This window comes from Zonotrichia albicollis, chromosome 4 (genome assembly GCF_047830755.1).
Source record: "Zonotrichia albicollis isolate bZonAlb1 chromosome 4, bZonAlb1.hap1, whole genome shotgun sequence".
NCBI classification, from domain to species: domain Eukaryota; kingdom Metazoa; phylum Chordata; class Aves; order Passeriformes; family Passerellidae; genus Zonotrichia; species Zonotrichia albicollis.
Window position 1 is genome coordinate 70,976,471 of NC_133822.1, and position 16,022 is coordinate 70,992,492.

Sequence of the window (16,022 nt, forward strand, 5' to 3'; positions counted from 1 at the left end):
ACATCAATTGTGAATTCAGAGTAAAATCAGAATCAGCCTAGATCAAAGAGTGAAATGCAGCACTTTCTGCCTCTCCTCACTGTACACTCCAAAGACAGTAGCATTTTGAGATTTCTTTGTAGTACTACCCCAGTGACATACCAATGAGATAATGGAATTCCTGAGGACTGCAGAAGAACATTAAGGAACATAAAGAGACAAAAGAGAACATTAAGTTGTTCTCTCCTTTTCTTAAAAAGGAGAGAACAACTCTCCTTTTTCTCTCCTCTTCTCTCCTTTTCTTAAAAAAGTCCTCTCATCTCAGATAAACAGAGGATTTTTCTTAGTTTATTTGCTTTTATGTCTGGGTTTAGACGTTGCCCAGCAGAGTTTTCATGAAAACATAATGCCTGTTTAAAATAGCACACACTTCAAATAAAAGATGTGTCTCACAATAAGATGAGGACAGAAAAAAAATAACAAGAATGGTGACAAATTCTTTTAAATTGTTTCCAAATGATCTAAGTTTCCTTTAACAAAACAAGCACACAAATTATCTTGGGGTTTGCTTTGTTTTTTAGTGGTGGGTTGTTGTTTTTTTGAGATTTTTGAGCCTCAACCTCAAAATCATTAAACAGGCAGACAATTTGTTCTATTAATATCAGTGGAACAAACAAGCACTTAGAGATCAAGGTTCTGATGCTGCAGAAACCCTCTCCCCCACAGCTGAACAACTCATGAACATCAGTACCAATCTTTATCCCCGGGCTGAAAAACACCTTCAAACTCATAAAGGTAAATTTTAGGCAATTTTGGGGCTTTTTTCCTGCTTTTCTTTCTGTCAGAGCAACAATTGAGTGTATTTCTAGGAGGTCTAGGGGGATTGTGTGTCCAGAATGGAGAGTGCACACTTGGATCAAGAATACTAATCATATATGGTTTCTAATCAGTGAGTGCAGTCACCAACCCAATGCCTATTATAAAAAAAGAAAAAACACACACAAAAAAACAAAACAAAACAAACAAAAAAAACAAATAAACAAACAAAAAAACCCAACCAAATCTCTAGGACAGAAATGACCCCAAGCTCCAGATATATAAGGTCAGCTGGTCCCTGCAGGCGTGTGTCTATTACAGGGCAAGAACAGGGGAATAACTGGAAGGCTCTGTTGTTTTATGTCACCGTGGCAAGAACACTGCCTCAGAACATTTCCTCATTACTGGAAGGAAGAATCCCATGCAGGCAGAGCATAAAGAGCAAGGTCATCTGTAAAATTGCCACATTTTTTTCTTTACGTCCTAAAGAAGTCACTGCACTGAAGCTCTACAAGGAAGGTTTTAAAAGCAAGGAGGACTCACATTGCTTGTGACATAGTCCCACAGAAACCCAATTTTTGGACTCCATTTAGTCAATTGCCTGTAGTGACATCTGTAAATCTTGTTTGATAGAAGCCATGAGGAAGACGTGACAATATTAAAAAAATGTTGCTGCTGGTGATGCCTTGAGAAGGCTGAGCTAGAACAGAGGCTGGATGGAGTTAAAGAATAAAGTAGGGATTTATTCAAAGCTTCTCCTCCATGGATGCACCTTGGGCAGCACCAGAGCCCAGCCAGGGCTGCACCCAAGATGAACCAAAATGGCCCCAAAATGCACGGCCGGGCACGGGCTCTGTCCCTGGGATCAGTTCTGCTCCATTTGCACCTTGCAGTTCATTGTCCCATTCCAGCTTTAGCCCAGGCAGTCCCACCCTGCTTGTTTTTCTCTCTCCAGCCCACGGGGTTTGTGCTCCTGGGCTGAGATTGGGATCATTTGTCCTTGGTGCCCAGCTGGAGCAGGAATTGTTTTGTCTCCCTGCTCTGTGCACAGAGCTCACCATCCCCTCACGTGAAGCTCAGAATTGCACACTAAAGCAGCACAGAATCTGAAAAATATAAAAGCTAAAACCTGAGGCATCACTGGCATTACTGGAAATACAAGCACAGCACACATCTGGGCATCCCAGAGTCTGTTGAACACCAGTACCATGCTCAAGGCAGCAGGTAAACCACATATCTCTCAAAAATCAAAGTGAACCTACACAAGAAGATCCCCAGCACTCCCATGGATTCCCCACACAGGCTAACATGGCCTTAAACACCTAAAAACTGCTGTGCCAACAAGTGCCTCAGTCTGCCATGTGAGCAAAAAGTGATTACACAGACAAGCACAGAGTGGCTCAGAAAGTGATGTGAGTTTACACAATTTATCCAGTGAAGCATGAAGGATAGGGGTAGAGACTCCAGGATCACCTGCTTTTAGCCTGTGAAGCTTTTGGGGAAAAGGTGTGTGTACCTAGAGGAAGAAACCTGGATTGCATCGGCTACATGCCAAAGTAGATATATATATAGATATATCTAGCTATATATAGATACAAAGTGTGTATATATATATACAAAAAACTATACATACATATATACACACACACAAAGTATATATACATATACACAAAGTATATATATGTGTATATGTATAAAAATTTATATATATATACATACATAAACAACAGCATCCAGAGGGTTGCACCACGTTCTGGCATTCACATTATTACATTATTCACACCCAAAGAACCGCTAAAAATTCACCAATGTACTTCGTGAAAAATGCCAGTGTTTGCCAGGGGCAGGTAGTTTAAATTACTGTGTCTATTTTCCTCCAAGAGGAAAGCCAAGGAAACTTGATTAATATTTTTCTAGCAGAAATAGAAGGGCAGAAACCTTCCTCCTTCATACACTCTGGAGGTCAAACTAGATGATGTAATGATCTCTTGTGGTTTTCAACAGGTTTTATAGATTATCTGACTTAAAAATAGACACAATGCTTAAATAATAACATTCTCCTGAAATTGAGTGCATGGTACAACAAGCCTCCAGTCATTGGCTAACGTCTGGAGGAACTAAGACTGTACAAGGATTTGTCATAAACCAAAAGGGAAAATCCTATGCAGATACTCCAAAATTGAATACTGCTGACTCTCTCCACCTGAAAAGCAGGTGATATATGCTACCTTCTGCACTGCCTGCTTTAGCTAGGTGCAGATTTCCATAAAATCATGCAAATGCAGGATGTGTCTGTAGTGCAGAACCTTACCCAGGTTTGGGCAACACCAGAGCAGCAAGGACGCCAGCCATCCTCAGCCAGGAGACACAAAAACCACCATGTCCCATGCAATTGGAGCCTGTTTCTGGCTCAGTGGAATTGTTTCTTGTCACCTACGACCCAGCTCAGCAAACCTCTCACCAACCTGCATGAAGTGCCTGGAAATCCACTGGGTATCACTTCATCCCACGAGCCACTGGGTACACCAACAATGGGGATCAGATTACTTTGCTCACATGTTTTGACAACAGCAATTTCATTCTATTTATTATGATAATTCATAAAGCACCACCAAATGCAGTGCAGGATCTCTTATGAAAATAATTACAGCTCAGTAATGCAGGATCTCGTGGAAGCACACCATTAATTCCTTGACAGTTAGGGAACAAGCCAAAGACTTTGTGCAAATGAAGGATTAGCAAGGTCTCAACACACATATTTCCTTGCACTTAAAATGTGCAAGGAGCAGACCTTATTAAATCAGCATTTCATATGATGCTTTAAAATTATAGCCCCCGAGGCAGATTTTTTTTGTACTTCAAAAGACAGTTATCATACTCTGTGTTACAGTCTGGGGTAACAGAAAAACAAATTCCTATCTAATTGTTCTACCTCTGTACACAGGGAGCATAAAATAGTTGCTCTTTCCCACAGCTGTCAAAAATCCCCAGACTTTCACACACAATGAGGTGTCACCAGTCTCTCACAAAGAAAGAAAAGTTCTAATACAATGCTATGAATTGTCTTCCATTTGGCTACTGAAAATATTTTGAGCAATAACCTTTTCTGAACCTACCATTCAGCATTTTGGTTGTCTCCATATGTGCCTCAGGGCTATATTGCCTGCCTCTGTGTGTTTAAAGTGCTTCTATTTCTATGCAGAACAGCTTTGTGGTTGTATGTTTTATGGTAGTTTTTAAAGTGAGATTTGCCTAAAACTGGAGGAAAAAAAAAAAAAAAAGTAGGGCTTGGGACTTTTCCTCTCAGTGTTTAATAATGTTCAAAGTTGTCTGAAAATTTGCTTACCTATAATCATAAAGGACTGACTAAGCTCCCTGCTTTGCATCCTCTCTGTTTTCAAGGTCCTTGCAGGACAGCCACTATGAAATCAAGACATCCATGATCCACATTTGTGTGATCCCTTTAACATCTTAAACTACTCAGGTCTTCATAGGTAGAACTGATCCAGAAGCTGCTAGGGAACATCCCTTACAAGTAAAACCAGCATTTTACTAAATATTAGGATATTATTAGAGACAGATTACTTGCTATAGGTCATTTGACAGCCTAACTTAACAAATTAGAACCCCCTAAACCTCACCAGAAATAACTGCTAATGCTCAAACCAAGACCTCATAACAAACAATTAAGAATGCTGAGATAACTTGCAGAAGATGTTGCATTCTTCCAAACTTCTCCATCTTATCTCAAATGTTTACAGTAAAAAGAACAGAGATGTTTTCTTCAACCCACAGTTTTTATCAATCCTCTCCAACATTCAGGCAGCACAATATTCTTCTTTTAATGCGACCAAATAACCCCCTCTGAACCTCAGGAGATGTTTGCAAAATAATTGTTCCCCCTCACTGCTCCTTTGTTAGTACTTTACTTTTTCCACACTCTTGTTACTTCAGGCAGAAATAACATAGAGATATTATCATCAATTTACCAAAACAGAATTCCCCTGAATTAATTTTCTCTTAAGTTAGACTTTTACAATTAAATTGTACATTGGAGCTAAATCTAATGATTTCCAACGTGGCTGAAACTGATTGGCTCACTAACTCTACAGTTTAGTTCTTCTCCCTCTCTCATTTTGCTAACTGGAAGAGAAATGAATCTACCTTCAAGCCTGTTGGACTCAATCTTCCTTTCTCTTTCTCACAATTTATAAGCCAGAGGCTTAAAAAGTGTTCATATCCGCTTTTAACAAGCTGGTTATGTGAGATAAGCACAAGAACATTAATAAAAATAACTCAGCTTTAAGTCATGAACGTTTTAGAAAAGTAGACCTCAAAAAAGAATAAATTGCAAAGGCTAATTGTGATTTATACCATGTTACTTTTCCTATACTACCCATTATCAATCATCTCTAAAAGATCCCTTCTTTTATATGCCACAGTCATAAATGCAAATGCTGCCAGCTCATTGCTAACCAGGGACACACTGCACAGCACAGACAACCCCCAGTTAGTCCTGGGACCTCTAAACATACTGCAGAATAGGGCTTATTCTTTTCCAGTTCTGGACTTTTACTTCTTTATTAAAATTATTTCATTTAAGTCCTCCAAAGGTTTCAGAGCTGTCCCACACACTGTATTTCAATGCTCCACACCATCACCTTCTCCCCATCCTCAGTGTCTCCTGAGTTCACAAAAACTCTGTTTAGGCATCAGCAACAAAACCACTGGCACTGAAACTTTTATTACTTCAATTACAACAAAGCAGCTGGCGGTAATAATAACACTGCTTAGCATTTATATGCTGCTTTATATCTTCAAAAGCCTGTATAAATATTTGTTAATTAAGCCTCACAAAACTCCTGAGAGTCAGATATGTCTTTTGTTTATAAATAGGCAAAATGAGACAGAGACAAAACAGCTGTTTCCAAAAATCGAGATTTTTAGATTATTTTTAAAAAAGGGGAATGGAGATGTCTGGACAATAACTTTCAGAGTTATAAAAGAACAGCTTAAAATATTCAAAGAACCCACTGGGACATAAACTCTCATGCTCTAAGCATCCACCTCCTCCATAAAAAATAATCAGTGCTGTCCCTGGGAAGACACAGCTCCCTGCTGCCAGCTGTCCTGAGCCACTCGCATGCCAACATTCAGCTTTCATATAAAAAGTAAGAAAAACTGTAAATTCTAAGCAGAAAAAAACTTGTTCAACCTCATATCCAAGGCACTTCTGAGAATATCTTACAGTCATATTCAGTAAGACTCTTTACTGAAGAGGCTTTTTGGATGTGTATTAGACACCTCACTCACACAGGGAAAACAAATGCCTACACACACTCCAACACCTCCCTGCAAGGTCTGGAGTTGTAGAACTGCGTGATGAGAGCTTAAAATTACTGCCTTGACAAAGCACACACATTGTGGGGAAGGCATGACTTAACCCACAAAGACTTGACTATCCTTATAATTTCACACGCCACATTTCCCACCGAGAACATGGATCTGAAATGCTTTAGAGAAGACTTTGGAATAAAGGACACAAAAGGAGAGAAAGAGTTGGGGTTTGAGTATGAAAAAGCTTTACTGCAAGAAGTGTCATGAAGCTGAAGATGTGCAATTAAAGAGTGATGTAAAACAAAAAGGGAAAATAGGGGTTAAATAAAGAAACGAAAGAGAAAAAAAATAAAGAACAGGAGAGTTAAAGTTATATCAGGACTCAACAGTAGGATATGGAAGATGGTGGAGAAACATGGCTGAGGCAAGCAGAGAGGGAAGGAAACCCTCAGAGGAAGGGACACTGTGACTGCAGTGGAGAAGCTGTGCCTGTTTCTTGGCAGGGCCAGGACATTTGTCACCCACTTACCTAAGAGACACCAAGGTACAAAGTCCAGATTCCCCACAATGTCCTGCCCTCTCTGCGTGAGATAGCACCGAGAGGCTAATTACCAGTTAGCCCAGATTTATTGGCCCTAACCAAGTTTGCTGCTAAAACAGAAACAGATCCCATCCTCCAGCTCCCAGCCCTCTGCCCTGGACAAGGCTTAATCCCTGAGCACAGGAAGAGAAGGAAACAGAAAGTTGAAACATTACACTAAGGGCTGCGAGAGCACAGGAACAATTGCAAAGCAATAAATAATGCTGGAAGTGGAGCAGAGAATAAATAATTCCACTTTGGGAAAAGCGAGTCTGAGATGAGACTGAAGAAAACACATGTATTTCATATGCAGCCTGTTCTGAATGTGAAACACAGATGTATATTTTTATCTCCAGCTGAAGGCAGTACAATGCACTCATTGCCTTCTCAAGACATGTTGTGCAAAGCTGAAAATTACTTTAGAGGTACAAGAATAAACAGTTTACTCTTCCACGCCATTTTTTAAATGGCACAGAAGATCATCAAGCTAAATTTTATTGCCACATGATAACACAAACTCCTCATGATGTAACTCAATTTCCTTGCATTATCCTTGCCAGATCGTTGAGTTCCCCATGTATCTGAGTGCATAAGACAATGTACAAGATGAATGTCTCACTCCTTCTACAAAGGTCTCACATTCACAGGCTCTGAGTAATACAACAGCTCATTCAGAAATATTTTTATGAGGTACACGGGGATTCTCATAGGCATTGAATGCTTAAGAGAATCCCTGCATTAACCAGATACCTAACACCCAGAAACACCAAGTGTCTTTCTAATCTCTTATGGAGTAGGGAACAAAAAGCTTTCTTCAGGCTAATTACTTCAAATTATATTTTACATTGGAAACAAAGAGATCTTTGTCTCAGGAAATAGAGAAGACTACACCTCAGACACGCTGTGGAAACAAATAAGATCAGCGGCCTCGGAAGAAGGAAGAGTACATTAGAAGGAAGAGCAAAGTCCTCAGTTTTCATGAAAGGAGCATTCAGAGGGATGAATTGAGCGCTCTCAACCACCCCAGACTGAAAGAACTTGCTCATTAACCAAAGTTCACATTTCAGGTGGAAGACAATTCACCAGGACCTTTAACGGAACAAAACACAGCAAGATCAAAGTCTACCTAAAGGCAAAACCTTGACAAAACTGGGATAATCTTGTATCTTACCAGGTATCTGCAAGTATTGAGGAGCAGACAAACTTCTGTGAGCTCAGGTATTTCTCATGTGTTTTAGAACAAGTTTGATGCAGCTGTTTTGGGGAGGGGGTGTTAAAAACCATTCGCTAATGGGTGTGGGTTTATCTAATGGACAGCAAGCAGGTGCTGCTAACACCTCACTTTCAGCTCCTCTTGGCACTTGAGATAATTTCTGGACGGTGAGGAGAAGGGAGAGCTGATGGGAGAAGCAGCAATCCTAGTGCCTGATTTTCTACTTGGTCAAATCTTTAAAAAAGCTTTTACACGCAGGAGCAGGAATCAAAGCAATAAATACAAATCCACCAGGAATCACTTCTTTATTTTCCAGTTCTAAACATTGCTGAGCTACAGATAATAAGAGAAACACCCGTGGTACATTTAGTCTGAGACAGCTACAGCAAACTCCGGCCCCAAGAACCAGCTCCGGCAGTTTCACAATTAACCCAGCTGAATGCAGCTCCCCTGCACTCGTGGAAAGCTTGAAAGGAATCAGGTGTTCCCCATCTCCAGGGGTAATCTATAAAATCCAGAAAATCCATGGACTGTGACATTATGGATTATTAAAAGACAAATCCTCTCTTTTGTGTAAACCCAATGCATTCTTGAAAACAAACAAAAAAAACCCCAAAACAAAATAAAATCAATAATGAAACAAAACAACAACCACGTTATCTGTATGAAACCTCTTTTAAGTTACGGACATCCATAACATCTATCTTCACTCAACAGATACTATTCTTAAAATCATTAATTTCTACTCATTATTCTGTTGAAACACTCCAAGTTTTCACAGTATTCCAGGAGAATGGTTCAACCATTTTTGTGTTTATACTGGTGGCTTTGCTATTCTTTTTTCTTCTGCAGCTTTTATAGAGAAGCTGACAATTTCCTTGGTTGGTCCAAGTGACAACAGGAGTGAGAACAAAGGCAAGCAGAATTCCCTGTCACACCACCACAGTAATGAAGACGCCTGTCATGCATCAGAAATCCACACAACAGAAAAATCCCACAGAAATGGACAACTTCATGGAAAAAAAAAAAACGCTAACTCTGCACCTTTGAGGCCAGAGACATCTGCTAACTTAGTCTGATCGAGGTTGCTGGAGTCTATTCATCAAGAGACAAAGGTAATAAATGCAAAGAAAGTAATTTGTAATTTGCTATTTCCATGTCAGATCTTAACCCTGTGGAGATTCACAGCATGCCTAACTTTAATTAGCGAGACAGTGGAAGGGAAGAAAGGACTGGAAGCGTTCAACTAGTAGCAATTCAAGACCCTGGGTCGGCTAAAATTATAAAATGTTACTAAAACTGACGTTACAATCAAAGCCATGTGTTAGTGACTGCAGGCTCACGGCCACCGCTCAAAATGAAACAGATCTTAAAAAGCTAATGCTAACAACATTTCCATTTGTGATTCATTTCTCATCCCCCAGCGTCAATGACACAAAATTAGGAGGGGAATAAAAAAAAAGAAAGAAGAGAAGAGTCCTTCCTCACAAAACAGATGTGGAGTTGCTTCTTCCCACACTATCATGGTCCTTCCAAGCAGGCTGTGACTCTCCCAGAGTCAATAGCTGTAAAAGACACCTTGTCTTAAAAACCCCCTTCAGTGACTGCAGAACATTGTTTTATAAACAGCTTCGCAAATGTTTTCTACACACACCCAAACCAGCGTGACTGATCTAGGTGAAACTTTCAATGACTTTATGCCTAAATTCCTCTAGGGCACAGCAGGGGGAAATGGTCACTCAGGACTGCACTAGCAGCTGAAGTTCATGGCAAAACAAAAGTTCATCATCTAACTTGGAGTTCAGGGCAGAAAACTGAAAATCCTAGGTTAAATCAGAAGATAAAGCTGTACAAGACAGAATGTCAGTTTTTTGGATGAATAAACTGGCAGATGAATCAGAGTCCAACTCTGGAGTTAAGATAAAATGGCACCAGTTACAGCCCCTCCCCAAAAGCAGGAATTCTAATTTCTCCTGGTCTGCAGCATTTAGTAATGGAAAAACTGGAGAACTAGCATTGAATACAAGAAATTAGCCTCTTATATACCGAATTTTCACACTGAAAAATATACTTTGAATATATATCAGGATCAGGCTGCACTGTAAGCAACAACTCCAAGGTGCCAAACATCATCTCTTTCTTGCCACCAGCCCCACAGCAGAGAGAGGAGACTGGAGGGGTCACAAAGGGTTTCCTTTTTCTGCCTGGCACAGCCAAAAGCTGTCTTTGAAAAAAACTTTGCATTGAGCAGTCATTCACTGTATGAGAAGAGATGCAGGAGTTGTAAGCAGGAATGTAAGAGCAACAAGTGGTAGACACTGAACCCAAAGTTAGCAAGTGCCTTGTTGGTGCAATCTTTGTGGTGTGGACTTCAAGACTTCTCTCATCTCCCCATAGTAACTGAAGAGTTCTTATATATTTAATCTATTTTGACCCTTCGGGCTTCAATTATTTGACTTCAGATGTTAGATTTTAATAAGCTGTCACCCACAGGGGAAAAAATGCAGTAGTTAATGTGACTGATTCACCATTTACAGCTGGACTATGGACAGAAAAATAATCAACCCTATTTCAAGAATTTAGTTGTCATCAAGTGGAAAACTTCAGTACTTTTTCCATCTGTGCATTTCACAGCAGAAGTAACTTCAGATTAATCCTGCCCTCTCCATTACTGCTGTGTATAACTAGCACCTAATCATTGCTGGGTGTTGCTGCTCCTGGGGTATTACCTCCCTCCAAATAAATCTAATGGGACGCTTTTGTCTGCTTTCAAAATCACAGAATCACTCAGAAAGCAGCACTCAGAGCTGGGAGAAGGCATAACTCAACACCACAGCCTACATGAGTGCCTGACAGCACAAGCCAGCTGGACAACTCAAATCCAAAAACCAAAACTCAAATCCAAAGCCGTTTCCATTTCTTTTGGCTGCGCAGAAAAAGCAGGGAGCAGCCACAGGGTGCTCGTGTGGAGCCTTGAGCACAGTATCTCCTTACCTGAGAGCTAATAATGCCACACTGCCCGTGAACTGTGAATCAGGAGCAGATATGGGGCGTCTCCCTTACACCTTGGAAACTCTGCCGGCTCTTTGCAGCCTCCACCGCCCTCTCCCTTGTCAGAACCCAGGAAACTCCTCCGAGACCTTAGCACAGAGCCCAAGACCCCTGTGCCTTTGATTCAGCCCTTAAAAAAACAATTACCAACCCTGTACGAAGAATTACAAGCCATGAAAGTTTGAGTAGAATGATAATGAATTTATCACAAAGTGAAAAATAAATTTTTTAGAGTTTTTAGAATGGGGGTTCAAGAGGCAAGATGGAAGAATCTAAGTGTGTCCAGCCTTTCTCCTTCTTGGCCTCCGTCTGCTGCTGTGATGTTGGCACTTTTAGATTACAGTAGAAGCTCACTGTCTAACATAGGTGATAGGTATTAGAAAGTAATTGTAAATATTGTACACAGAGTTTTTAGTATAAAAAGATAACACTGCCCTGGGGGCAGGGAGAATGCCTCTGACTGTCTTGCTGAGCAGACCTCAGCAAGACAAGAGAAAGAATTTTATAGATAAGAAGCAATAAACAACCTTGAGACCGAGAAATGAAAATTTCTGACTCCTTCTTCGACCATCAAGCTGAGAAAAGACTTTCTAACTTATCTCAGAGTACTCTGACCAGCTAGAGACCCCAAAACTCCCTGAGAGGGAATCACCAACTCACTGCAAGCCTGGCCCTGGAGAGGTTTCTCCTCCTCACAGGGCAGGGGCTGCAGCGTTTCCATGGGTATTCCAGGGAAGGGAGACCAGGCACACCATGCTGATTAAGTATTTCCAGTTGCTAACAACAAAAAATGGTCATTTTCATGTTCTCCCATGCAAGCAACTTTTGTAGCTGACATATAGACATTGCACAATCACAAACGAGAAGGAAGACAGTCAATAGGAAGGGAGGAGGACTCATTTTTGATGATGAAGGAGAGGAGTAATTAAAATATGATCTATGCTGGGAAGGCATGCGAGATCCATCACTGGGTTAATATTTCAGCAGACACAATGCAGAGGAGCAATACTTTTACCTTCAGCACTTCACCTCAAGTAAACAAAGCAGACTCCACCAAAGGTCACACCACTCTGGAGGGTACAAGATTCACCAGCCAAGGCAAAGCACAATTTCTGAGTGGGAGGATTGCTTCTCAAACAACATCCTTAAGAAAAACCTGTTCCACCCTTTCTTCTACTGCCTGCTGCTAGCTAGCTTGAAATTATGCTTCAGTGGAAGCTGCAACAACATCTCGCTTTTCCTGGATACAATGCAGCCCTACTGAGATCACGGTGGGGGTCAGGAGCACCTTAAATTATTCCTCAAAATGCCCCTAACCTGTTTCCAAGGTGTGCCCAGTCACTGGTATGCTGGCAACGAGTGCGTGTCATGACCATGAGAGGGGCAGAAGGAGCAGAGACAACAGAGAAAGTTACGGGAGAGAACGAAAGGGCTGAACAGCGGGGGGACACGAGGGACAGCAGGAGAGAGCACCGAACGAACGAGGGCATTCAACAGGGTTATCCTACCCAAAGCTGCTCCGCGCCCGCTACCGAGACGGAAAAACCAGCTGAATGAACCACCGCGGGGAAAAATACCCCTGTAAGGACTGAAAGGGGGAAAAATACCCCAGTAAGGACTGAGAGGGGAAGGAAAAATACCCCAGTAAGGACTGAGAGGGGAAGAAAATACCCGAGTAAGCACTGAGAGGGGAGTCAGCAGGTAGAAGGTGAAGCAGGAGGAGGAGGAGGGCACGGCTGGTGCCCCCGGCGGGGATGCCCAGCCCGGTGTGCGGGCAGGTGTGGCGGCACCGCAGCGGCAGCAGGAGAGAACACACACACCTACACACATTTACACACACACACCCCGAGGGATTCGCGGGTGCACAGCCAGGCTGGGAAAAGCAGCAGCACCGACCACCCTCCCCGGGGGGACTTCTCAGCGCCCTGTCCGAGCGCAGGGCAGCGGGGACAGGCCGGGGCAGCGCCCCGCAATCCGCCCTGCCCCGCCGGCTTCTTTGGGGTCGCGGAACAACCCAAAGGAGGCTCGATGCCAGGGGGAAACCCCATCCCGCCCTGCCAGCCCCTTCCTTACCGTGCCCCGAGTGCTCCTGCCGGGCCGGGGGCGGCGGCGGCCGCGGGGCTGCGGGCGGGAGCGGGAGCTCCGCGCTGCCAACAAAGTGCGGGAGCGGGGCGGGCAGCGGAGCCGAGCGGAGCCGAGCTCCCTCTGCCGGGCACCCGCCCCGCCCCGGCCCCAGCTCCAACCCCAGCCCCAGCTCCGAGGCCGGGGCGGGCCCGCGGAGCGCAGTGCGGAGCTCCCGCAGCCGAGGAGCGGCCGCACGGAGCCGCCTCCTGCTCCCGCTCCCTGCGCGCCTCACGCCACGCAAAGGTGCTCGCAGCAGCGCCCCGTGGGAGTTTAAAGTCATCGTAAAAAAATTTTTAAAAAATTAAATACAAGGCCACACACACAAAAACGTACCACAGCTCCAAAGCAACATCCCTTCCCCGAAAGAGTAGGTGTAGCCAAAGCACCTTTGGAACGAGCGGTCTACGAGAACAAAAAGTCTCCCCCCCGGTCTTCGCTCGAAACGCCGGATGAAATCGTCCAGCTGTTTATGTTGTTTCCATCCGGCACGGCGTTCCGCCCCGCTCTGACAATTTATACACACGTGGCTCTGGCTTCCAGAGCAGGGGAATGGTCCCTATCGGATCGCTCGTAGGTAGCCAAAGTCCTCTCGGCTACGCTGTTAGCACAGCCGGGATTGCTATAGTGAGCCACTTCCCCTCCTCAAACCCGGCTGTTCCGCGAGAATCTGTTTTCACTGATTTCTCTTTCAAATAAGTTTTTGCCTTATGTGACTCCAGAGAAAAGCTAGAAAGCACAAAAGTCTTTTGACAGCATCATACATATGAAAAGAACCTCTATTCACGTAGTGTATAGGAGAGCTAATTGATTTTTGAGATTCTGTTCCTGATTTTTGAGGTTCTGTTCCTGATTTATGATAGGATTCAATCGCCAATACAGAAATAATTACACACCTGCTTAATTGCGTTCCCGAGGCTCCTTCCAGTCTTCACCGAGATCCCGTAGGATGATTAGAATCATATCTGGACCAAACAGCTAATTCCACCGAGCCGCGGTTATCAAAATGGAGCAACAGGTCCTTTCTGCTACAAAGTTTCTGTGATTCCAGGCCCTCTCCAAGAAACCTGCAGGGGAAAAGTATAAACTAAGGAAAGAGCAGCTGCTTGCTGAAGTTTCCACTCAGTTCCAAGAAATGAGACTTGGCAGCTCCTCGCTTTTTATAACGCTGCGTGACTCATTTGCAGAAGCAGGTGAAGTCAGAGCCATCACTGCCAGAGTCCTGCCCCTGACGGCTCCTCCAGGGAAGACACGGATTTTCCCGATTTTGAAAAAAAAATAAAAATACGGAGAGGGTGATATTGCTCAGCTACTGCTCGCAGCAGTCTGGTTGCTGAATCTCTTCTCGAGTGGTGCTACTCCATCCTTGACCTGGTGCTTGCCAGCGAATCTTCCTGAATTAAGGTCTGAATTCTACAGAGGGAGTTATTTTGCCAGGTTGGGGCTGAAGGCAGGAGCAGCAGCAGGCGAGAATCTCTCTGTGGGCTCCTGAGAACCAGGCAGGAGAGAGAAACCCGAGCCTGCAGATCAGGCTGGGAGAGGTGGGGCCTCTCTCAATTGCTTAGGAGTTCACCTTAACCCTGCTTAAAATGAAAAAAAAAAAAAAAAAAAAAAAAAAAAAAAAAAAAGAGAGAGAGTGAGAAAGAAAGAAAAGCAGTTCAGCCAACTTTCCCTTCCTGGCTCAGAGTCCCTTGTCGTGCTGCATCTTCTACCAGCTCTGCCTTTGCTATTTTTCTGGTCCAGAAAGTCCTCCACAAAAAGAGGAAAGCACAAAAAAAAAAAAAAAAAAGTGAAATAAATCCACTTCTGAGTACCCAAACAAGCATTGAAATGTGCAGATACCATATGGTTCCCTAGCTGGTTTCCAACAAACCTTCAAATCTTAAGGAATGTGATTATGGAGAGGCTACCTAGGCAATTTCTGTGAATGAAACTTACAGGAACACTGACATTTCCAAACTATGCCAGATGCCATACACACACTCCCTAGGTAAATAATAACAGTAATTGATACTTAAAAGTGCTTACCCCATGAGAGGTAGAAAGAAATTCGAGAGATTCTCTTAAATAAAAGGTTGGGGACGGCTTCAGTCCTTGGCAACCAAACACAGTGCCTCTCTTCCCCCTTTTTCCTGGATAGAAGCCCAAGCCCACCCCCTGCTCCAATTCCCCTTAACAAAGGACAGAACACAAATGCAGAAGACCATTGTGGGCTGATAATTTTGTTTGGTTTCACTTGGAAAGAAAACATTTCAAAGGAACGGAGAAAATAAAGAGGGAAAGGAAGTGGGATGAGAGAATGAGGGAAGGGAAACCAGAAGGATAAATGGGAGAAGAATAAATTCTATGACATTCTTTGAGATGTGTACAGCAGGTATGGGCATTTATAGAAATATTTCACATGAGTATGAAGTTAATATTGCTGCAGAGAGGAAGCCAGAACATTGTAACACAGGGGACAAAGAAGGCATTTCACCCACGTTTGTCTGCTTGGGGAAAAGACAAAACACACCAAAGAATTCTCTCCTGTTGGAGATCAGCCTGAAGAGATTTTCTGGGCTGGGAACCTGCAGGATGCTGGAGGTTCCACTCTCATTGAAAAAAGACACCACTGTATCCATAGGGTTTTCAGAAGAAAAATTTACAAAGCAAGCATGAGCCTTCTATTGATTTTAAGGCACATGCAGCTCAGTGAGAAATGGCAGAATTGTTCCTGATTTAGGTCATAAAAATGCAAGATAAACCCAGAAGAATCCACAGCAAATGAGAGAAACAAGAGACTGGCTTTTCATCCATGTTACTCCATTCTTTATGCTATTAAAAAAAAATTACAAGTACAGAAAATATCTATTTTCTGCTTTAAAAAATTATTTATTTGCTGCTTAAAAGTTACATAATATATTTTGCATCATGGCTAAACATGTT

At 42.8% G+C, this 16,022-nt stretch overlaps 1 protein-coding gene across 8 annotated transcripts in view; it reads right to left on the reverse strand.

Moving 5' to 3' along the window:
* The window catches only part of EPS8 (EGFR pathway substrate 8, signaling adaptor), a 131,999-nt gene extending 116,776 nt beyond the window's left edge, over positions 1-15,223 (reverse strand). For 3 of the 8 annotated variants that reach the window (XM_026790371.2, XM_026790372.2, XM_005481868.3), the window contains exon 1: positions 13,994-14,677. The gene's annotated coding sequence lies outside the window, so the exon portion shown is untranslated. Of the gene's footprint in view, positions 1-13,049; positions 13,317-13,433; positions 13,759-13,993; positions 14,678-15,125 lie in introns of those variants that run through there. The other 5 variants (XM_074540067.1, XM_074540066.1, XM_074540065.1 and 2 more) reach the window with 4 other exon arrangements.
* Between the last annotated feature and the right edge of the window lie 799 nt (positions 15,224-16,022).